General features: G+C 41.5%; 1 protein-coding gene and 1 pseudogene across 5 annotated transcripts in view; both read left to right on the top strand.

Annotated features, from left to right (window-relative positions):
- Nucleotides 1–24,866, top strand: part of PRKG1 (protein kinase cGMP-dependent 1) — a 1,424,783-nt gene that overhangs the window by 653,324 nt on the left and 746,593 nt on the right. The window lies entirely within an intron of this gene.
- On the top strand, nucleotides 6,293–6,878 carry LOC117360108 (annotated as a pseudogene).

Genomic DNA, 24,866 nt, shown 5'->3' with positions numbered 1-24,866 from the left:
TTTAGATTTATTATAGCAACTTTATGTGTTTTTAACATTAAGAAAACACTGTTATTCAGAGCGCCAGATAATGCATCCAGGGCAGCAAAGCAACTAAAGAGATCAATTTTGCATACTTACTCAAAGCCCCTGACAGCATTAGGTAGAAATTCAATTTTATTGTACATAATAGCGCATAGCAAATGATGCAAGTACAGGATATCATCATACAAAACATGTACTACAGGGCACATGAGGGTTCCCTGGGCTTGTCTTTCTTTCTGTTCAATGTGCGTGATTATACATTAATAAGGCTATTAAATTGACAAGAATTTTTACACACCAGTTAGTAAAAAGAACAACTTGCCTTGTAGGCTAAGTTTTGCACAGTATTGCTTAATGATACAAAAAAAATTTCAGGATTAATATTCAACCTCAGCATATCCTGTTATATGGAACCTTTGAACTGGTATTCAAATACAAGCTGTTTGTCAGCACCAGTAAACATGATTGGTTAAAGTTAACCAGATAACTTACTTTATTAACCCCCCTTTTATAAAGCTATGTTAGTAGCTGCCCCTGTGGTGACTGCCCCGAAGCCCTTAGGGATTTAAAGGGTTTGGGGGCTTTTGCCATGCAGAGCCACTAGTGTGGCTTTGAAAAAAAAAAAGAGGGGGAGGGGGAGTAAGTATAGGCCTAGTATTTTTCCTACCAGACATAACCAAATAACTTTTATCAAATAGTGTTAATATTCAACACATTCTAATTAATGTATACTTACTCTCCTTGTATGCCTGTCTCTTTTGGGTTCTTTTTTTTTTTTACTGGTTAACTTATGCCGAAGAAGGGGCTTTCCAGACAAAAGTTAGCCAATTTAAGGGATCAAGAATTTTTGAAGTTATAATTTGTCTAGGTAACTCCTGAAGTTACAAAAGCAAATCACTTGAATGTCAGCTTCTTCCTTTACAATATCTGGAATACATAATTCACATTTTGACATGCTTATCTTTCATATACAGCAGATAGTAATGGCCACTTATAAAGTTCAATCTTTATCCAGCCAAAAAGGATAGCAATCAATCATCAACTCTTATAAATCGACTGGATGTCACCTTGGTACTTTTATTCATATAATTTATAGAGAAAACGCCTCAGCCCCACCACTCCACCGCACAAACTTTAGTTTAAATCGCGGGAAGCAACGTGTGGTGCTTCATCATTGGCTGTCTTCACTATTTTACTGCATGTATATGATTCTTCTAACAATCTTTTTTTAATTTTATCAATAAAGCTTGGTTATCAACCTTCATTTCTTGTTGGTAATTCAATATACTAGATAATACTTATCTCAGCCAACCAGGGGAGCCAGACCCGACATGTTTCGCACATATAACGTGCTTTCTCAAGGGTCTCCCTGTAAAATATAGAGACGGAGCTATAACATACAATTGTGACCGACCCCCTCCCTACATCACACTTAATCCTTTATACAAACAATCTACCTATAAAATAGCTTACCGAGGTACGCCGCCGTCATCCGACTCCAAAAGTTTAAAGAGCAAAAGATGGCGACGGCGTTCCAGGTCCTCAATTTAAATACCTTCACCTGTTATTTAGTACCTACCCCCCCCCCCGCAGCCTATTGGGGGGGTAGGTACTAAATAACAGGTGAAGGTATTTAAATTGAGGACCTGGAACGCCGTCGCCATCTTTTGCTCTTTAAACTTTTGGAGTCGGATGACGGCGGCGTACCTCGGTAAGCTATTTTATAGGTAGATTGTTTGTATAAAGGATTAAGTGTGATGTAGGGAGGGGGTCGGTCACAATTGTATGTTATAGCTCCGTCTCTATATTTTACAGGGAGACCCTTGAGAAAGCACGTTATATGTGCGAAACATGTCGGGTCTGGCTCCCCTGGTTGGCTGAGATAAGTATTATCTAGTATATTGAATTACCAACAAGAAATGAAGGTTGATAACCAAGCTTTATTGATAAAATTAAAAAAAGATTGTTAGAAGAATCATATACATGCAGTAAAATAGTGAAGACAGCCAATGATGAAGCACCACACGTTGCTTCCCGCGATTTAAACTAAAGTTTGTGCGGTGGAGTGGTGGGGCTGAGGCGTTTTCTCTATAAATTATATGAATAAAAGTACCAAGGTGACATCCAGTCGATTTATAAGAGTTGATGATTGATTGCTATCTTTCATATACAGCATATGCCACCAAAATCCCAATAAGAACAGAAGAACATAAGAATTGCCGCTGCTGGGTCAGACCAGTAATCCATTGTGCCCAGGAGTCCACTTACGAGGTGGCCCCCGGGTCAAAGACCAGTGCTCTAAATAAGCCCAGCCTCACCTGCGTACGTTCTGGTTTAGCAGGAACTTGTCCAACTTTGTCTTGAATCCCTGGAGGGTGTTTTCCCCTATAACAGACTCCGGAAGTGCGTTCCACTCTCTGGGTGAAGAAGAACTTTCTTACATTTGTACGGAATCTATCCCCTTTTAACTTTAGAAAGTACCCTCTCATTCTCCCTACCTTGGAGAGGGTGAACAATCTCTCTTTTTCTGCTAAGTCTATTCCCTTCAGTATGTTGAATGTTTTGATCATGTCCCCTCTCAGTCTTCTTTTTTCAAGGGAGAAGAGGCCCAGTTTCTCCAATCTCTCACTGTATGGCAATAAGCATATACAAGTATATATATTTATTCAATTTTCTATACTGTTCTCCCAAGGGAGCTCAAAACGGTTTACTTGAATTTATTCAGGTACTCAAACATTTTTCCCTGTCTGCCCCGGCGGGCTCATAATCTCTCTAGTGTACCTGGGCAATGTGGGGGGGGGGGGGAATTAAGTGACTTGCCCAGGGTCACAAGGAGCAGCATGGATTTGAACCTACAACCTCAGGGTGCTGAGGCTGTAGCTTTAACCACTGTGCTACACTCTATTGTTATGTAACTCATGCTGGATGTACACGGGAGGTTGGGATAAATAAATAAATACATGGACAGAGCCAAGAGAGGTTTCCTGATTATGAGAGAAGAATACACTTTCTAACATGACAAGTATTCCTTCGTGGGTTTCCTATCCATTTGCACAATCACTGCAGGAGTTTAATGCCTGTCCTGCTTCCCTTTGGTATAATATTAGGTAGGTTTTGCATAACAAGGAGGGGAGGCATGGCTGCTAAGAGTACAATGGTACTAAAAGGAAACAGGGCATTTGTTTTTCTCAGCAGTCACACAGACAGAGCAAATGATGTGCCATTTTGTACTAGACTCCCTGCTATTCATATTTCTACCATTCTTTGCCCTCATTGTAGTCAGGTTACAGTCCTGCTGTGTGCTGTAGCACCACTGATTTTTCTGTTTGTACTTTGCGATTCTCATTGGTTCCAGCCCTTACCCTCGTGAAGTTTGTTAATGATGCTAACCATTCTGTTGTATGAATATATTATCATTTATTGGCAGAGCTGATCGACTCCAGGCTGCTTCTGTATTCAGCCAATAAAATGAATGTCTCCAGCAGATGTTTCTGCCTTAAATCATGGCGGGGTGTTTGTGGATCATTTTCTCTTACCGTAATGGCAGCCCGAGGTATAACAATGCAATGACCTGCCAAGATATTAACAGTACTGTTCTTCCAGGCAGTTCACTATTTAAAAAGAAACAAAAGAAAAATGACTGAGATTATGCCTGCGGATAGTATGTTTTGATTTTTCTTAGCCTAAAGTCTAGCTCTATTGTAACTAATATAAAGATATAATACATTTGGATACCCTAGAGTCTGACACTCTTAAAATTTCCATAACATGCTGGAAACGTAACAGGCAAAATATTAATGGTCTAGGTCTTGACAAACCATTAGGTCTCCTTCCTGGGATCCTATGTGCCCTTTCAATTTTTAATGGCACATTTAAGGTAAGGGGGATTATTTTTGGTATGACTTCTTCTAGAAAAGATATAATATTCTTTCCCTCCACCCCTTTGAGTAGATGAGAAAGGGTTAGACCTCCTGGCTCTATAATTGAAATTTATTGATTCTTTCTTGAACGTAGGGAGGGAGGTAAAGAAAGAAGGGGATGGGAGAGGGAAGAAGAGAAGATGGGTCAGGGGGTTCATTTCTGCTATGAATTTTCATTTTCGGGTGAGGAAGGGAAGGGGATGAGGTGCAGGAATGTTTTCTTAAGAAAATAATTCATAGGCAATAGAATGGTCCAGGCAACATTTTGACCAACACATATCGGCAATTAGAGAGCCTAGAGATGGAGTCACAGATTGGTTTGTTTATCCCCCTCTGGCTACACATTCAATCTTTTTTGAAATACTGGTTATATCTCTATGTTGAAGATATTCAATATTTTATTCCTATTAGTTTTTCTCCAGGTTCAGTGCCTTTAGACTCATATCTAAATGCCATCTCTGTGGTTCACTGGCCAAATATTTGCACTAAATCCATCTTAATCAAAAGCTATGTGGATTACTGGTCACTCGGGTACCCTACCTCTCAGGAATCTTATTATATCAGTTCACTCTCTTTAAGTTTCTTGAATGCTATTTTGATTCCTCTAACTTTTGAAAGACAAATTTCTTCTACAGTCCTTGTTTTGCTCCGTTACACTCAATCCGTTCAAATTGATCTTATCTTTACCATGATTTTCTTGTACTTGTTAGCTGCCTGGATTATGGCAATGTTCTTCCTTCCATTCCGTTTTTACAAACTGTGCTGCGAACAGCTATCAAACTTCTTTATTCAGCTTAGAAATTCGACCATGTCACTCCTAATCTACAACCATTGGCTTTCTTTTTCCTTATCGTATTCAATTTAAAGCTCTCTTACTGGCACATAAAGCATTTTTCTTAGGATTTCCTTGTTATCTTGCTTCTCATCTTATAGCACTTCACTCATCACACCCTACTCGATCTCATACCAAGATTACTTCCTCCTGTTTCTTATGTTCACTTTGAATCTACATGGCAATGCGCTTTCCTGGGTTTTCTTTTTGCTCCATAGCTTTGGTACTCTCCCTTCCACTTTATATGCTGAATTACAAACATTCACTTTTCTTTAGCCTAAGGTGCTACCGGAATTCAGAGCCTATACTTTTTCTCTTTTTGTCTACTTCTCATTTAATTATAATTTATATCAATCACTATGGGGACCTTTTACTAAGATGCTCTAAGAAATGGATTTAGAGCAGTGGTCTCAAACTCGCGGCCCGGCGGCCACATGTGGCCCTTCAGGTACTATTTTGAGGCCCTCGGTAGGTTTATCATAATCACAAATGTAAAATAAAACAGGTTCTTATCATATGTCTCTGTAGCTATAAATTACAATATTCTTATTAAGACTTAGGGCTCCTATTATCAAGCTGTGCTAGCGGTTTAACACGCGTTATAGCGCGCGTTATACCACCGGCCACTCTAGCCGCTACCGCCTCCTCTCGAGCAGGCGGTAGTTTTTAGGCCAGCGTGGGGGTTAGCGCGTGATGAAAAGTCACGTGCGTTAACCCCGCTAGTGCGGCTTGATAAAAGGAGCCCTTAGCCAAAAGGAAAGATTTATAAACTATAAAGAGTTTTATCTCATACAAAATTGTCATTTTTATAATAAGACATTAACTATTTTTTCTGAGGCCCTCCAAGTACCTACAAATCCAAAATGTGGCCCTGCAAAGGGTTTGAGTTTGAGACCACTGATTTAGAGCGTTTGAGTATGGGACTTTCTTGTGTGCTAAGCCCATTTCTAATGTGTCACTAAAATAATTTTTTTCTGTTTTTAGGTCCAGCACTAATTTTTATACTAGCGTGCATAACTTGCAAAAAAAGTAACACGGAAGCTCTTCCCACATCCTATTTAGAAGAAAAGTGCTTCCATGTTAACCCTGCGTTATCCAGTTAGCATGTGCTAAAGAGAATACGTTAGCTAGATAACACTTCCATACCCATTCTGAAAAAATTACAAAAAAAATAAAATGTGCGATTAACATATGCTGACTAATTACTATAAAATGCTTTCACGTGTTTTGCGGTAAGCCTCTTTTCCCCCATTAGGCACATACTATTATTTAATGCTGTTTAGTAAAACGGCCCCAGTGTAATTTAAAATCCCTTCTGTTCCTGTTTTCCCCCTCTGTGTTCCTCTTAATTTTAATTTTATATTGTAAACTGCATTGACATATTATTAAGGAGGGTGGTATAGAAAATATATATAAGACTACCCCTGGTTATGATGGCTGGAGAATTGTACTAGCTCTCTTTCCTCCTGTGGAGCAGCACCGTGAAGAGGGCCCAGAATCTGGGATCGTAGTCTCAATGACCAAATGGGAAACAGTACCTGCAGGTTCAGAAACCCAGTAATTAAGCTTTTTGGAAAGTGGAGCATAGATGACGTGCAGATCAATGACATTTCTTTGCAGGATTATATTGCAGTGAAGGAGAAGTATGCCAAATACCTGCCCCACAGCGCTTTCGTAAGACCCAGTGTCCTAAAGTGGAATGCCTCACCAGCTCCATGATGATGCATGGCCATAACAATGGCAAGAAATTGATGACTGTGCGTATTGTAAAGCACACCTTTGAGATTATCCACTTGTTAACTGGAGAGAACCCCTTGCAAGTCCTGGTGAATAGTATTAACAGTGACCCTCAGAAGAATTCCACTCGTATTGGTAGAGCCGGAACAGTGAGGTGGCAGGCTATGGCTGTGTCCCCTCTTCGTAGGGTTAACCAGGTTATCTAGCTTTTGTGCCCTGGAGCCTGTGAAGCTGCCTTCTGTAATATCAAGCCCATTGCTGAATGCTTGGCTGATGAGCTCATCAATGCTGCCAAGGGTTCTTCAAACTCATATACTATTAAGAAGAAGGATGAGCTGGAACGAGTGGCAAAATACAATCGTTAAATTATTTGATATTCATCCTGTTCAAATAAATTGGCTGAGTTCTATAAAAGAAGAAAAAATATATATGACAAACCTTAAACCTTATTTTGCTGCTTCTGTAAATTGTATATCAAGGGCTTGAGGAAAGGAGAAGCAAGTGATTAAAATTTTTTTTCCTGGCTTAAAAATTTTTTTATGTGCACTTGCTGGTTAGTGCCTGATTTTCAGCACATAGGAGCACTTTTTCTAAGGTCTGCTAAGCCCTTACACAAGCTTAGCACATCTAAAAAGGCTTACCGCAAGAATTTTATTTATTTATTGCATTTACTATACTGCAGAAGGCCTAAATAGGCTTCTATGTGGTTAATATAATTAAAAAAGAGAATAGGAGGAAAATCTTGTCACTGAGACATATTAATACCAGGAGAAATTCTATATTTTCCGTAGTTGCTCCCTCCCTCTGGAATTCGATTCTAAACTCATTAAGAGAACCAACATCCTTAGATAAATTCAAATCCACTCTGAACATGTTCCTTTTTAAAGATGCATTCCAAGTCTAAACTATCCTTGTAAGGCCTTTAAAAACTTATATATAGTCCATTATCTAAGACCAACACGTTGTCTCCCATTCCTTTTAGGTTTTCCATCTACCTTCTCTTTTCTCAAATTATATTGTAGTTCTCCCCTCTCCCCCTTGTACCAGTTTGTTTATTTTTTTGTTATTGTCTGTCTCGCTGTCTTGGCCTACTATTTGTTTCCCTTTTGATTTATTGTACAACCACCTTGAAATGTATGAAAAGGTGATATAACAAATTTATAATAAACTTGGAAACCTGGAAAATAGAGAGGGCAAACAAAGAGGAAGAGCTGGGGTGGGGCGCTGGGGAGTTTAGGTGAGGAACAAAATGTATTTTGAATGAATAAACAGATGCTTGGTTCTTGAGGTGCAAAGGGAGTGAGCTCTGTTTGGGGCCTATGTCAACGAATACTGAACATGTATGACCACATCACTGCCGCATACCTAGACCCACTGGCTCCCAATATAAGCAAGAATACTATTAAAATTTTGCTGTCTACTGTTCAAAGCCCTGAATGGTGACAGCCCAACTTACTTGAACAATCGCCTTACCCAAACCAACACAACCAGATCAAGGATAACCCAGACACCATTCACTCATACCCCAATCAGAGGCATACAGTGCAAAAAAATGTATGATGGCCTTCTTTCCACTCAGGCATCAAAATTAAACCACCACCTCTCCAATCTACTGATCACAACACCAGACTACAAAACCTTCAGAAGAGAAGTATAAACCCTGTTGTACAAGAAATTTATCAAGTCAAGCTAATGACGTACTGATCATTTCTTTCTCCTCCAGATCCTATACCTCTTATTAAAACATCTATCTTGTAATACTCCTGGAAATATCCAGATTACGTTTTATGTAATCTGCTTAGAACTGCAAATTAATGGTGGAATAAAAGCCACTAATGTAATGTAAAAGGTAAAACCTATTAACAGTTTAACAGCTGTGGACTGGATTAACTGTAAATGTTTCAGGGAGTGTAGGGTGAGTTCTGCATAAAGGGAATAGAAGTAATCTAGAAGGGGCATTATTAAAGTTAAGATAAGAGGGAGGAAGAGAGGTAAGAATGAATAGAATGTGCATAGTGAAGGAGGGTTAGTCGACAGAATCAATTAGAGGTTTCAAAGTGAGTTTGACATTAAAAGTGATGCCATCAAGCACAATAGGAGAGGAGGAGATAATGGATGTTGCAGATAGGCCATTTGGCCTTTATCTACTGTCATGTTTCTAAGCTTCCTCAGCCTTTTCCAATATGGATACTGCTTTCTGTGGCAGGTTTACTTCCCTGCCCCAACCTTCTGAATACTCCTCCCATTCAGCTTCCAATTAGACTAGAACTTCCAATTAGGCTGTGGAAATCCCTGCTGTAGCCCAGGCTTCATGGGAATTGTAGCTTTCTTTCACTTAAAGGGAAACTACCCTTTTCTTTAAATTTAACCAGTAATCAGGAAGCCAGAGCTCCACCTTGTGGCAACACCACAACAGGGCATAACCTGTGGCTGTTACAGTATTTAAATGCTGCAGTTACACATGTGTAAATTATAGTATTTCATAATTTATGCACATGTGAGTCCTGCCCATGATCTGCCTCTGTATACACTCCTCTAATATGCACTAGGGGACCCTTTTACTAAGTTGCTTTAGGTCAGTGTATCACAAACTGTGTGCCACCTGAGATTCCAGGTGTGCTGCGAGACTCCAGGGATGAGGAAAGGCGCCGGCACCAGCTGACTGCCTTCAGGATGTGCCTATCAAGGCGAGAGGCACATCCTGTAGACAGTCAGCTGGCACCAGCACCTCTCCTCTCCACGCGTCTTCCCTTCTAGCACTCCCCACTAGTGGCTCAGGGCTCCGTGTGGAGGGCCTTTGCGCATGCGCAAACTTTAACGCAATGACATCAAGCATGCATGTGACATCATCGCGTCGATGTCCATGCACTTTCGGATGCCTCAAGTCACGGCCACCACGTTTAGTGTGCTGTGGCTTGGTAAAGTTTGTGAGACACTGCTTTAGGCGATAATGCATGTCTAGAGGCTTAAAATGTATAAATGCAGAACTCATTCAGGTGTGCTGTGGTAACTAAAAATTATTTTTAATTTCTTTTGAGGGGGCATGTCATGGGGTGGAGAATGGATGTTCCTGCACTAATCAATTACAACAGCCACTTTAGCACATACTATCTAGGAAGCACACAGATAGTATGTGAACCCAGACTGCGTACAAAATAATAGGTGATCACATGGCAAATTATTTTAATGGCAGCACACTAATGGCAACAGAAACACTAAAGGGATTCAACAGAAAGACTGTCAGTGCTCAAACTATATAATCACAGAGTGAGACCACACCAGTCTTTACTGTAAAAACTAAGAGTGGAGAAAAAAGCCTCAGAGTAAAGTGGCAGTAATACACATATCCAATGTAATGCTGTCATAAACACAATCGTAGGCATACAAAACCTGCAACCATATTCAAACATTTAATCTTGCAGTGAAGAGAAGACACTCACAAACTATCTGGCATCTCTCTGACTCCCCATTCCCCATCCCACTGGTCTGCCAAATGCGTGGCAGGTCATTGGCCAAGGTGGTTTTGAAAACAGGTGGCCTTCAGCTAACGGGCCTCAGAAAGGTCTTTCTGGTCCCCTGTTCCACTCACAGGACATTACAGAACATCAGAGGAGATGGGACATGCACAAAATCCTGAATGGTATAGAACAGGTAAACATGAATCAATTTTTTTTACTTTTTCAAAAAATACTAAGGTCTCTTTTTATTAAACTGCGCTAGCAGTTTTTAGCACCGGGAGCCGTGCTGAGTGCCTTGCGCTGCTCCCGACGCTCATAGTAACTCTATGAGCGTCGGGAGCAGCACGGGGCATTCAGAGTGGCTCCCCGTGCTAAAAACTGCTAGCACAGTTTAATAAAAGGGAGTATAAGACTAGGGGACGCTCAATAACGTTACATGGTACTACTTTTAAAATGAGTGGGAGGAAATATTGTTTCACTCAATGAATAGTTAAGCTCTGGAATGCATTACCAGAGGATCTGGTAACAGCAGTTTACCCATCGGGGTTTAAACAAGGTTTGAACAAATGCCTGGAGGAAAAGTCCATAGCCTGCTATTGAGACAGAAATTGGGAAAGCCACTGCTGTTCCTGGGATTGGTAGCACAGAATCTTGCTACTTTTTGGGATTTGGCAAAATATTTATGACTTGGTTTGGCTGAGCTCGAAGAAGGATTCTGGGCTAGATAGACCATTAGTCTGCCCCAGTATAGTTATTCTTATGTTTCTTTTATTTTGGGGGTCAAAAACATGGTGCAAGCATGAAAATAATAAGGAAATATAGTCCAGTTCAGTTTTATTACATTATGGCTTGTGATAAGTTGTCTTGTGGGGCTTTTAATACTGTCCTCCCCTGTTTTATAACTAGACTTACAAGAAATACTGTATGGTTGACAATAAATAGTAAACCGTCGCATATAGGACATGTAAACATGTTACTTTTCAGTATAGTTTTGTGTATATTTTAATCCTGACCCATATTCTGTTATCAGTAAGTGGAGCAAAGGCAAATTAAGCAATAAATTGCTCTAAAGCTCTTTGTTAAAATGTTAATACTGCAACAGGAATTTAATATAACTTCTTATCACATTTTTGTTGATGTATTACCACAATCACAGTGGCAACTGAATGCTTGTAGCAATATGAAGGATTAATTTCCTCCACTGATACCTGTGAGCTACTTTCTCCTGCTGTGTCCTGATAAGAGAATTCAAGCTCACAATAAAAGTAATGCTGGGAGCACTTGTCATTATTTTTAATGTTAATTTATTTTTTTTCTTACATTCTATGTACATTTCTTGTTATTTTGTTCCTATTGCTGCCAGTGGCGTAGCAAGGGTGAGAGGCACCTGGGGCGGTGTCACCCCTCCTCCATCACCCACCTCCACACGCTCCTTCCTTCTTGACCCCCCTCCTTCCCTTTCCCGTACCTCTGTAACGTTCCTGACGTGAGCACCAACCCTCAAGCTTCTGTCGTGCCAGCGTCGGCTCTTCCTCTAACATCACTTCATAGGCGCGGGTCCAGGAAGTGATGTCAGAGGAAGAGCTGAAGCTGGTGCAACAGCAGGTTTGGGGTTGCTGCTTGCGCTAGGAAAGTTACAGAGGTACGGGGGAAGGGAAGTGGTGCACATGCTTGGCAGTGGGGGGTGAAGAAGGAGAAGAAGGGGTAGAGAGGAGGATGGGGTGCCTGCCTCCTCACCAAGATGGCACCTGGGACAGTCCGCCATCCCCCCCCCCCAAGATGGCATAGTCCACCTCTCGCAGAACTCTCGACAGGATACTACTAAACCTCCCTTCCACAAAAAATCTACAGTACAAACATGTCTCCCACTCCATGTTTACCTTTCTAGGAGTAAAAACTTGGAATGACCTCACTGAAACGACCAGAATAGAACCCAGCTACACTATATTCTGGGAAAAAACTGAAAACCCACCTCTTCGACACCTAGTCTCCTGATATCCCTCTTTCTCTTCCATTTCTCACTCTCTCCTCCTTGCCTTTCCTCTCCCTCCTCCCCCCCCTCTCTTTCCTTCCCTTTGTATGTCGTCTTGAGCCTGACTAGGTATGTGCGATGCACAAATAGAAGATTAGATTAGATTACTACACTACTGATTGCTACTGTCTCTAGCTTCACAAAATGTACAAAATTCTATAAAAGTGGAACTAGAATCTTGTGATTAAGATTGTGCATATGGGAGATAATAAGTAAGGTAAGTGTAAGCAAATTTTCAGCACCAACCTACCTGCCTAGAGTGTGGTTGAAAAAAATTCTTGTTACGTTGGCTAGATATGATATAGCCTTATATTACCATGCTAATTAAAGGCCCCATTTACTAAGCTGCATTTAGCACTAGAGCACAAAATGTAGGAAAAATGGCCTAACTCAGAACACACTACAACAATTTGCATTGTGTCATCTGCATTGAGCACGTGGTATTTAGTTTTTTAATTTTATGGGGAGGAGGTGTGCCAGGGACAGAATGAATGTGTCATTGGTTATTATGTCCATATTGCAGGAGCCCTTAGGCCCAAATTCTCAAAACTGCACTAAATGTTGGGGGGGCAGAAGGTGCCCTACCACCATCTAAATTAATTGTTTTAATTGGTGATAAACAGCGCCAAAATTGACTGCTTTGTTTAAAACCAATTAAAATCTAATTTAAAAATAAAATGTTGACATAGTTTATGTTGGAAGTGGATAGCACCTCTATGGTTGCGATTCTCATTGAAAGTAGGCAGTGTGGAAGAAAAAAAAAAAAAAAGCTCCCCCAGTTACTGTTAGTCATCTACTCTCTATGAATAGATTATGCAATTGAGTTATGGCAACATGCATGGTGAGGAATATACCCTGTGGTGTTGCACTGTAGAGCACAGGAGTGGTTTGCCATTGCCATGTTGTGTGGCTCTACTATGTTACTGCTGCCCAACATGGAACCCCTCAACCTATGGTACCTGGTATTCCCAGGTAGTCTCCCATCCAGGTGTTGGCCTGATGCTGGCTTGATGCTGCTTTGCTTCTGATAGTAAGAGTGGCCCTACTCAGGGTGGCCAGGTCGTAAGTGGTGCCATTATGTCTATCCTATATCAAATAACAATTTTTAGACATTATGTAAAAGCAAGAGCGCCTATTGTCAAGGTTGTATCTATCTATCAAATTATATCTTTCCATCTATCCATATGTATTTGAGATTCATGAAATTGGTCTGGTCTGCACTTGTATGGTACTGAGATAGTGAGCAGTAATGTAGACAGGGAATCTGCACCCCAACTGTTGAAAGAAAGTAGCTCAAGATGTAGATAGAGCAACATAGCAGAAGGAGAGATGGGGCTCACCCAAAGAGGAGGTGATGCTGACTTTGGGACTATGAGATAGGGAAAGAGGAGAGAAAAGTGGAAAAGGCTGTGGAGAGATGAGGAAGGAAAAGGGGTTAGGAGGAGACTAGAGAGGAGGCAGTGAGACTACTGCAAGGGGCCACTGGTGCAATGCTATTATTATGAATATTATCTTATTATTTTGCAGTTTATAGCCTACTTACATGCATAGCAGGCTAAAACATACGTACATAACAGAATAAAACCAATTGCAAATAATAAAATTGCAAATTAATCATTGAACTTGTCTGGAGATTACTTCTGCCCCAGAGCAACTATACTGTACACTAGAGATTTGTACAAAGAGGCTTGTTGAGTAAGTGGGAGTGGGGAGGGAGGCCCTGTGGGAGACTGGAGGATTTTTGATGTGAAAGGGGGCTCTATAGATGGAGGGGCATTTGTGATGGTAGGCTTCAGGAGGGGGGGGTGTATATGATGGGGGTTTCTTTGGAGAAAAAAGGGAAAATAAGCCTTTAATTCTTGACCATTTAAGATGTGAGCTAGGAGTGTCAGACTGTGGGTTGGTGGTTCAATACTTCTGGACAGAATGAATAATGCATCTTGTGAAGAGGATTGCAAGTTATGTTATGTAATGTGGGAGTCACTAACTTGTGATACTGGGATGCTACAGGTTAGTGATTCCTGCAGTAAGCTAAGATGTGGTATAAACCTGATACCTTAATGACTACACCCCTTAGTCACAATTAGTTGCAATGTTAATGAAGCTAAGACATTTATATCCTCATTCTAAGGTGATGGAATCAGCAATCGGGGCCTTATTTTTGGATAATTGTCCACTAGTATCTCACTCACAGGATGACATTTAGATTATTGTAGACTGGTTTGATGAGACAGCTTTGGGCTTGTTTCAGTCTGAAAAAAGATGGAGGATATATGCCAATCAGCTTCATTTGTAGTTTTCATTAAAGGCATTCACCTGAATTGAAAAAGTGAATTCTGTTATCTTAGAAATGTTCATTCTATTTCATGAGATGTTGACTAAAAGATCACACATTGCATTTCTCTTGTTTTGGTAGACTTCAACATTGTCTATGGGAGGAGAAATGGGCAAGACTGCCCATATATATGTAAAGGGGTAATTCTCTAAAGCAGGACTACTCAAAGGGGTCCACAGGCCAGTTGGACTTTCAGGATATCCTTAATGAATAAGCATGAGAGAGATTTGTATGTCTGTCACCTCCATTACATGCAAATCTCTCTCATGCATTTTCATTAGGGATATTCTGAAAATCCAACTTGCCTGTGGACTCATTTGAGTAGCTCTGTTCCAAAGGTTGCCTAATGTTAGTTGCTAAAATGCTGGGCACGAAGAACAAATTCTGTATCAACAATTGCATGTATAATTGCCATTATAGAATACTAACATAAGTCTGTATTTTAGTGCCTAACTTTAATCACGAAACCCTTACGCCATGCCAAAGGCCGGTGTAAAATGCTCATGCATAACTGACTGATAAATACCCAATCAAGTACCTCACAAAACAATCCTCAATCGTTACGTGCAAAAGGGTCATTTTCAAGTTTGCCTGCCTCTGCTTCAAAACCATAACAGGTTCATCCCCAATCTGCCTGTCACACCATTTTGAATTTCCAGGCACCACTTGCACACGTAGTGCCTACCTATTTGCTTTTCCATCCTTGAAGGGTTTTATCTATAAGCAGTGGCGTACCTAGCATATGTGACACCCAGGGCCCATCATTTTTTGACACCCCCCATCTGTATGAAAAACATGATTTTTAGTAACAATCCACATGTCACACATGAATATCTAGGAAAAGACAGCATCTTACAAACTGCAGTGAGCAGTACATCAATAAACCCATTGTAAAACTAAACGAGCCAGACTAATACAGATCAATCCTACATAGTCAATCCTAACAGAAAACCATGTCTTTCGAACACACAGAACACAGAAAACACCTTCACCTAGTATGTAATCACAAACTAACTCCTCTCCCTTTTACAAAACTGTAGTGTGGTTTTTAGCCACGGTGGTAACAGCTCAGATGCCAACGCTAAAAAACGCTCTACAGTTTTTTAAATGGGGAGATAGAATAAAAATACGTAGACAAAGGTTAAACTGAAGCACCAAGAAGCTGGATTCTGCATACAATGCAACATCACAGAAACAGCGATGCATCTCACCTAAAGCAAAAAATAAATAAATAAATAAATATTTTTCTACCTTGTCTTCTCTGGTTTCTGCTTTCCTCATTTTTTTGTCACTCTCTTCCTTTCATCCACTGTCTACCCCTTCTATATGACATCTTCTCTCTTTCTATTCCCGTTCTAGAAACTTTATGCATCCCCCTTCCATTTCTCCCTTCACCCTCATTAGTCTGACATCCATCTTCCTCCCTTCCCTCCTCCAATGGTCTGGTATTTCTCCTCTCCTCTTCTTCCTTCCCTCTCTCACACCCATATGTTCTGGCATTTCACTCTCTCCTCTCCCTTCTCCCCACTTCTATCAGCATCTGCCCCCTTTCTCTCCCTCCAACCCAATTCCATGCAGTATCCTTCCCCCTTATGTCTCTTTCCCTGCAATTCCATCAGTATCTGCACCTTTCTCTCCCTCCACCATGCTTCCATACCACCCTGACCCCCTTTCTCACCCTTCACCATGATTCCATACCACCCTGACCCCCCTTTTGTCACCCTTCACAGCCTTCCATACCACCCTGACCCCCTTTGTCACCCTTCACCATGTTTCCATACCACCCTGACCCCCTTTTGTCACCCTCAACACCCTTCCATACCACCTGACCCCCTTTGTCACCCTTCACCATGATTCCATACCACCATGACTCCCTTTCTCACCCTCCACACCCTTCCATGCCACCCTAACCTCCTTTCACCACCCTACTATGCTCCTTTCTTTCTCCATCCAAAGGTCCCGCGATGACTGCTTCTGCTCCGGATGGAAGAGGTAAGTGATGTCGGAGGGGGCTGGGCCGGCAGGCGCAGTTAGTTGCGTCAAGATCCCGTGATGACTGCGGCTTCCGGGTCACCCCTCCCTCCCCGATGCCACTTACCTCTTCCAGAACAGAGGCGGTAGATGGCACAGTCATCGCGGGCCTTAGTTCACTTCAGCGCGGCTGCCAATGGCAGCCGCGCTGAGCTGCCATTTGCAGCAGCGCGGGAGGTTCCGGATCCGGCCGGCTGTGCACCCCTTGGACCGTGCACCCGGGGTGGACCGCCCCCCCCCTTGGTATGCCACTGTCTACAAGAGATTCCTTGATAGATCATTATCATTCCAAGCAGGCAAATGGAATAAATGTTTAACCAATTTCATTTCAAATGCACCCTCCTACCAAACCTTCAGGAAATCAATTAAAACCTATGTCTTTGATAAATTTCTCTGACTCATTTCCTGTCTTGTTGTATCTTTGAAATGCTTCCGGATAAATCTTGACTACTCTTGGCATGCTAATGTAATTTGAAAGTCTCTTTTTGTAACATCGCTGTCTATATACAGTCTCTTCCTCTGTAAACCGCTCTGAAATGCTTGTAGTATTGTGGTATACAAAAATAAAGTTATTATTATTATATATGTAACTCCATGCCTACCCAGCATATCAACTCTCCTGACCAATATTCAAATTGGATAACTTCTGGCGAGTGGGATATTTGGTGGCACTAAGGGTCTGATTATATAAATGGTGCCTAACCATGCCTAACTTTTGTCACTGGTCCATACGGTTGTCAATCAACTGCAAGGCATTCTTTATAGAATCATGCCTAGTGGCGCCTTAGTGGTCTTAAGCATTGCTGGCCATCCTCGAGGTAGGCACTGGTATATTAGGCCAAGAATATTGGTGGGATGTGTGTGTGTGTGGGGGGGGGGAGGGCAGAGATGTCAGGGGATGTTTGAAGAGGTATGGAATATCAAGAGATTTTGGGATGTGAAGGAGGATGTGAGGGATATACTGGGATGTCAGGGGGGATGTGGGGGATGTCAGGGGGAGGGGTGTAGAGCTTCACGGCCCAGCTGATCTTTGCAGGGGGAATCCCCATCAGCTCAGCAGCCAGGAATCCCCAAAACCGGCTAAGCTGATGAGGATTTCTTCTGCTGTGATCAGTCTACAAAAATTTTTCGTGTGAACATTTGTATATTTGAAAATGGGCAAAAAAGGTAGATGTCCTTAGGACCAAGACTTATACCTAGCTCATTTTCAAAAATAAAAGATAGATGTTTGACAGCTTTGAAAATGGACATTTTTCCTGCTAGGTTTGTGGATGTCTTGTTCAAAATGTCCAACCTCAGACTTAGACACATTTTTGATTGTGCCCCTTTCTGTGTATAGAATCTAGCCCTAACTGGATGTTACCATTGAGTATTCTCTCTTATTGTTTTGGTGCTATCTGGGGTGGTCTATTGGTAGAATTTGGGCAACAAGGTTGTCCTAAGTTCAGTAGCGTACCAAGGCAGGAGAAAGCCGCGAAGCAGCCAACGCTACTGGAGGGAGGTTTGCTGCTCTCACTGGGTGGGTTGGAAAGGTTCACTTGGGGGGGAGAGATAGGAGGGTCAGCGGCGGTTCGGCTGAGAGGGGGAGAAGCAGTCTGCCTCGGTGCTCCAAGGCCTGGCACCATTACCTTCTTCGGGCAGCAGCAGCATTCACAATTCGCTGCTGTTGCCGGCTTCAGGCCTTCCTCACTGCTGGGTCCTGCCTTCTTCCTGTTTTCATGAAGACAGGACCCGACAGAGAGGAAGGCCTGAAGCCGGCAACAGCAGTGAATTGTGAATGCTGCTGCCCAATGAAGTTCAGGACACCAGGCCTTGGGTGACAGAAGGAGGAAAGGGAGCAGAGGGGGAGAGAATTGGGGAGAGTGTTGAAGGAAGATGAGGGAGGGAATGAAAGGAAATGGCAGGGCTTGGAGGGAAGAAGAGACGCAAGGGCATGGAGGGAAGGAGGAAGGTATGCCAGATCATGGGAAAAGGAAGGGGGAAAGGAAGGAGGAGATGTCAGAGCATGGAGGGGAGGGAGAGATGGAAGAAAAGGAAAGGAGAGAGATGCCAGGAATCAGGGAAGGGATGATGCCAGACCGTGAGGTGGGAAGGAAAGAAAGGAGAAGATGGAGATGCCAGAGCATAGGGGGTGGTGACAGAGAGAGGAAAATGGAGAGGTGACAGAGTTGAAATCAATCATATACAAAGGAGAGAAGGGGCACGGGATAGATAGTTTATGGAAGGAGCATAGAAAGAGGGAAGATGCCATATGGAAGAGAGAGAGAGAGGGTGCACACTGGATAGAAAGAGCACAGAGGGCAGTGTATGGAAGGGGCGAGATAGAGGGTGAGCAGTAGATGGAAGGGGAAGAGAGAGGGAAACAGACACTGAATGGAAGTGTGGGGGATAGGAAGGACAGCTGCTGAATGGAAGTGTGAGGGAAAGGGGGAGCAGATGCTGGAAGGAAGTGGGGAGGAGAAAGAAAAAAGGGCACATGCAGGATTGAGGGAAGAGGATAGAGTTAGTTACTGGAAGGGGTGAGGGAAAGAGATGGCAAGCTATAGGTAGACACAGTGAAAGAGGAAAATTCAGAACTGAATAGTAAAAAAGAATTTAGACAGAGGCAGAAAATAAATTGAGAAGGAAGACCAGGGAAGAACAGGAGGAAGGGAACGGAGAGAGAGATGCCAGAGCAGGGGGGAAGGAGAGGAGACAGATACCAGATCAATGGGGGTGAAAGGAGAGATGGAAGGGGGAGGCATACAGTTTCTGGAAGGGGCATAGAAGGAGAGAAGATGCCATATAGGGGAAGAGAGATGGCAGACAGTGGATGGAAGGAAGAGAGTAACAAGAAGATGAGGGCAGCAGAAACTAGAGAAGACAAAGGTAGAACAAAAATTTTCTATTTATTTATTGCTTTAGGAGACATGTGTCACTGTTTCTGTGGTATTGTATTGTATGCAGAGTCCAGCTTCTTGCTGGTTCAATTTAACCTTTGTCTATGTATTTCTATTTTATTCCCCCTTTTACAAAACTGTGGAGCGTTTTTTTGTGCCAGCCGTGGTGGTAGCAGCTCTGATGCTCAGAATTCTATGAGCATCAGAGCTGTTACCACCGTGGTTAAAATCCACACTACAGTTTTGTAAAAGGGGGAGGGGTAAGTTTGTGATTACATTCCTTACTAGGCGAAGGTGTTTTCTGTGTTCTGTGAGTTCGAAAGACATGGTTTTCTGTTAGGATTGACTGCAGGATTGATCTGTACTAGTCTGGCTTTAGTTTTATAATGGGTGTATTGCTGTTGAACTTCTCACTGTAGTATGTAAGATGCTGCCTTTTCCTAGGTACTCATGTGTGACGTGCGGCTTGTTGCTAAAAATCATGTTTTTCATACAGATGGGGGGGGTGCCAAAAAATGATGGGCCCCGGGTGTCACACATGCTCGGAATGCCACTGCCTAAGTTTATCTGGTGAGCTATCTGTATACTGGTTTGGATTTTGACACTAACCCAGAGAGTGCTGTTCAACATTGATTCCTGGATGTTTTACCCCAGCCAGTATCTGGATATTCGGATACCAGCCTTGAATATCTACTTTTTATTTATTTATTATACTTGCAGCAGTTGACATTTTAGAAAACACTGCCATGGAATATCAGCCCCCTAGAATTTTATACTATAAAAATCCTACATACTTGTTATACTCTGTGCCCCATTTGTGTACAACATAGTTCTGCATTGGACAAATAGCTGCTTTAACTGAGCCTTTAAACTTAGCAAGATTAAGAAGTGAGAAAGCTTCAAATGTTAAAAAAAATAGAACATGCTGGCACTGATTAAGCTATTCGCTGCCAGTCAGTGAATAGTGAAACTGGTTCCAGGTTAGGGATTTCTCAAGCATAGCACAAATTTTAAATGAACATAGTAAATGCTTGGCAGAAATGTCTGTAGTTTCAAAATCACTCAATTTGAGAGAAGGGTGATCTTGTGTCTTTAATGGTGAAATTGAAGGTTACTTTTAGGTTCATTAGACAAAATTATTCTGTTTTATAGAGAAAATAGGAATTAAATATTCAGATTAGTGATCAGGGGCCAAGAGTGTGTATAATTTATTTATTATATTATATTATTTATATTCTGCACTGTCATTACATTTCTAGGTAGATTACATATTTACATGCACAATTGTAAACAAGCTAGAAATGTAATGATAATGTAAAATATAAATAATATAATATACGAAGGGGTGCTGAAAAGTTCTCAGCCCAATCAAGATGAGAATGAAGTGGCAATGGTTCAATCAGTGACCTGAAACAATGTCAATTCGATGATAGGCTTAACTGGTGATTAATACAAGGTGAATACAGATTATAACTATGGGGGGGGGGGGTGTTCTAAACCACCCTTAGATACCCTGTATCAAATAAATGATTATTGTGTTTCTTCATGGCCCTCAGAGATGCCACCAAGGGTTCACATGATCATAACCCCTGGCTTTATGCACCCAATCGTCACCGGGTCGGTATTAGTGCAAAACTAGTATAAAGTTTTAAGATGAATTACTTTAGTTAACTTGTGAAATTAGCTTAAAATAATAAATATTGATAAGGAATTATTAAATCAATACTTAGCTTAACCGGGGTGGTGGTTGACAAGGGATATGAAAGCCAACATGTTTCACCCGTAGAGGGGGTTTCCTCAGGGCTACTATCCCTGTCTGTTGCTGATTATTCTTGAGAACTTAGATCGGGTGGTCACGTCGTGAATAATCAGCAACAGACAGGGATAGTAGCCCTGAGGAAACCCCCTCTACGGGTGAAACATGTTGGCTTTCATATCCCTTGTCAACCACCACCCCGGTTAAGCTAAGTATTGATTTAATAATTCCTTATCAATATTTATTATTTTAAGCTAATTTCACAAGTTAACTAAAGTAATTCATCTTAAAACTTTATACTAGTTTTGCACTAATACCGACCCGGTGACGATTGGGTGCATAAAGCCAGGTGTTATGATCATGTGAACCCTTGGTGGCATCTTTGAGGGCCGTGAAGAAACACGATAATCATTTATTTGATACAGGGTATCTAAGGATGGTTTAGAACATCCCCCATAGTTATAATCTGAAACAATGTCAAAACATAGAATTTTGTTTCTGCAGATTGGCACTTAATGAAATAAGATAACACTCTTTTCAGCTACCATGGCAAAATAATGCTCAGAATTGGTTAGCCTGAGAACTTTTCAGCATCCCCTTGTAATATAATATAATATATAAATTATACACACTCTTGGCCCCAGATCACTAGTCTGAATATTTAATTTAATCATTAATATTAAAACACAGCAACATAAAACCATATAAAATCAAGTTTCAAGTTTATTTAAAATTTATTACACCGCCCATTCGAGCCTTCTAGGTGGTGTACAATATACCAATTCAAATGTAATATAATCAAAAACAAACCAAGGGAAAAGACAATTTAGGGACAAAGACAAACAGGAACAAAAGGGAAGAGGGGATTGGAACTACAATTAATAGAAAGAAAAGAAAGGAAAACACAAAATCTTACAAAAATTCACCTCAGCCTCTTCATCTTTTCCAATTCCCATCATGTTGGCTATATAAGTTATTAACATCTGGTTGTTAATAACTTTTCAAGGTTTAAATGTTTCCTGAAACAGGAGAGTTGTTAATATGATCTGAAATCGTTTTAAGTCTGTCGTCATTTTTATCTGATCAGGAAGTGTGTTCCATAATAGGGGACCTTTGACATAAAATATCGTATTTGTGTGCTCCTCAAGAGAAATGGAATGATGGTACATCAAGAATATTAGTTGTTGCAGATTATAGTAATAATAATAACTTTATTTTTCTATACCACCACAATCTTGCGACTTCTAGGCGGTTTACATTCAAGAGAGCTGGACATTCAGCGAGTTACAATAATGCAGATATTTAGAGGAAATAGAGAGTACATCAACTTTAAGAATGCAAAAGTATAAAGTGTACAGTACGCTAAGACATTTTCGAGAGGACCTGCTAGGAAAAGGTTGCGAATTACAAAAATACATTGATGTACCTGCCGTCCTGAACATGTAACATTTAGAAATCACAAAGGTTGATGAATCCATAAAGAAGCAGCAAGTACTGGAGACTGGAGACGTTTACCATTCAAAGCCTTAAACACTTACATTAAGATCTTGTATCAAATACAGTACTCAACTAGTAACTAGTGCAGGGTTCTCAAAGCGGGATTAATGTGATCATAATGGTTGATTTATTTTTCCTTCTTTTTGAAAAACATTTCATAATATATCAATACTTGACCTAATATCAGGAAAAATATAACAGTGAAAAAAGAAAATTAGAAAAATTTACAATTCAATTCAAAATCTCTAATATCCAAAGCTGATTAATACTGATGGAAAAAAGAAGAAGAAAAGAAAGAAAAAAAACATTTCCAAAGAAATAATATATCATGCTGCTTCAACAGCCCAATCTAAATTATTGTCTCAGACTAAGGAGCTCATTTAAAAAAATGACTAGTCCCACACTTGGAGAACTTATTAATCAAAACATAGGCGGAAGAACGGGGGAGGCCACAGAGTCCATGGCCTCCCAAAAAATTGGTGGTGGCTCTGCTCCCCTACCTCCTCTTCTGGCAACAGTAATTTTATATCTTCAGCTTGTAGCATATGTTCTTCTTTCCTTCCCCCCCACCCAAATGGGATCTTACGTTACGACCTCTCTTCAGCTCTCGACTCCCCCACCTACCTCCTCCCCGGTCACTGTTAAATCTTTGGGCAGCTACCACATCAGCATCAACAAGATGAGCCTGCTGCCATCAACCTGCCCTGGAAGTCTTCATTCTGCAGGATCCCGCCTATGTGGGAACAGGAAGTTGCTGCAGAATAAAGACTTCCGGGGCTGGCTGAAGGCAGCAGGCTCATCTTGTTGATGCTGCTGTCCGAAGATTTAACAGTGACTGGGGAGGAGGTAGGTTGGGTGGGTGGTTGAATCAAAAGTTGAAAAGAGAGGTTATGTTGCAGGGTCCTGCAGGGAGGAGGGAGGGAAGAAGAAGAACATATGCTACATGCCACAGGCTAGGGGTAAGGGGTTGGGAAGACCAGGAGGGCAGATGTTGCATCTGCTGGGAGGGGGTTGGGAAGGACAGATGCTGCTTGGGCTGGGGGTGGGGGAATTAGAAAGGGAGGGAAAGAGATGCTGCCAGTGGAGGAGAGAAGAGGAATGGAGAATTGTTGGACATACAGTAGGTGTATGGAGTAGGAGGGAATGAGAGATGGTGAACATGGAGAAAGGAAGAATGAGAGAGGATTGTTGGACATGATAGTGGTGAAGGGGAAGGAGAGAGGGATAAATATTGTATGTTGAGAGGGAAGGGTGGAATAGATAGAAAGGGATGCAAAAGGGAGGAATGTTGAACATGGTGGTGGAGAGAAGGTAGGAAGAGATGAAGTATTGTATTGAATAAGGTTGATAGGAGAAATATTGGGGAGGGACAAAAGATGCTGTACAGGAACCAGGGGATGAGAGAGTGAGAAATGTTGCACTTGGCAGTAGAGGGGGTGGGAAAGATATGCCCTGGATCCCCCCTCTCTCCCTCTCCTTTCCCACTCCCTTTGCAGCAAGGGAGGGAATGAGAGAGAGAGAGATGGTGAACAGTGAGAGAGAGATAGAAAGACATTGTACATGGGGATGGAGGAGAGGAAGAAATGCAGAAGAAAGAAAAGCAGAAAAAAAGATAAACTGGAACCAACTTGATGGAAAAATAAATCTCCAGACAACAAAGTAAAAAAGGAATTCATTGACTGAAATGTATATAGCAGATGTCTTTGTATTCTGTTCAGCAGAAAAGGAAATGCTTTTCTATTTTTATTTCTCCAGTGCTGAAATACTTGTTGACTCTTGCTGTAGCTGGTGGGGATCCCCAAGTACCACCAGCTGAGGTCCTCCTCCAAAGGTGGTCTTCTACCAAGTGTAGCAATCACTGGCAGCATCCTTGAGCCGTAGGTGCCAGCATCTATGGCTTAGGGACACTGCTGCTAACTATCAGGCTTGGTAAAAGGGATTTTGACCACCTTCAGAGGAAGTCTTCAGCTGACGTAGCCTGAAGGTCCTCATCAGCTAGAGTATTTATATTTTATGTTTACATTAAAGGCTCTGACAGAGAGCCATTTACAAAGTATGCATTTTTCCCCAATTAATAAAGTGTCTATGCTTATTTGTAAATGGGTCTCTATCAGAGTCTCTAATTCAGTAGTCTAATTATACGAAATTACTTATGATGTTTATGAGGATGGGAGGGGGTAGAAGAGATTACTTGTGGTTAAGTGCAGGGACGGGGAGAAACCTTTTCCTTGTGCCATTCTCTAGTAGGAAGTTATGACGTATTGTGCTTTGCCAGGGGAGGAGGTATTACTATACATCTACTGTATTTTTGTGGTGATTTGTGTTGAGGGTGGGAACTGAAGAACTCACAATGCTTCGCAGTTTG

This window comes from Geotrypetes seraphini, chromosome 4 (genome assembly GCF_902459505.1).
Source record: "Geotrypetes seraphini chromosome 4, aGeoSer1.1, whole genome shotgun sequence".
Lineage (NCBI taxonomy): Eukaryota > Metazoa > Chordata > Amphibia > Gymnophiona > Dermophiidae > Geotrypetes > Geotrypetes seraphini.
This window is presented reverse-complemented; position numbering and strand designations above follow the sequence as displayed.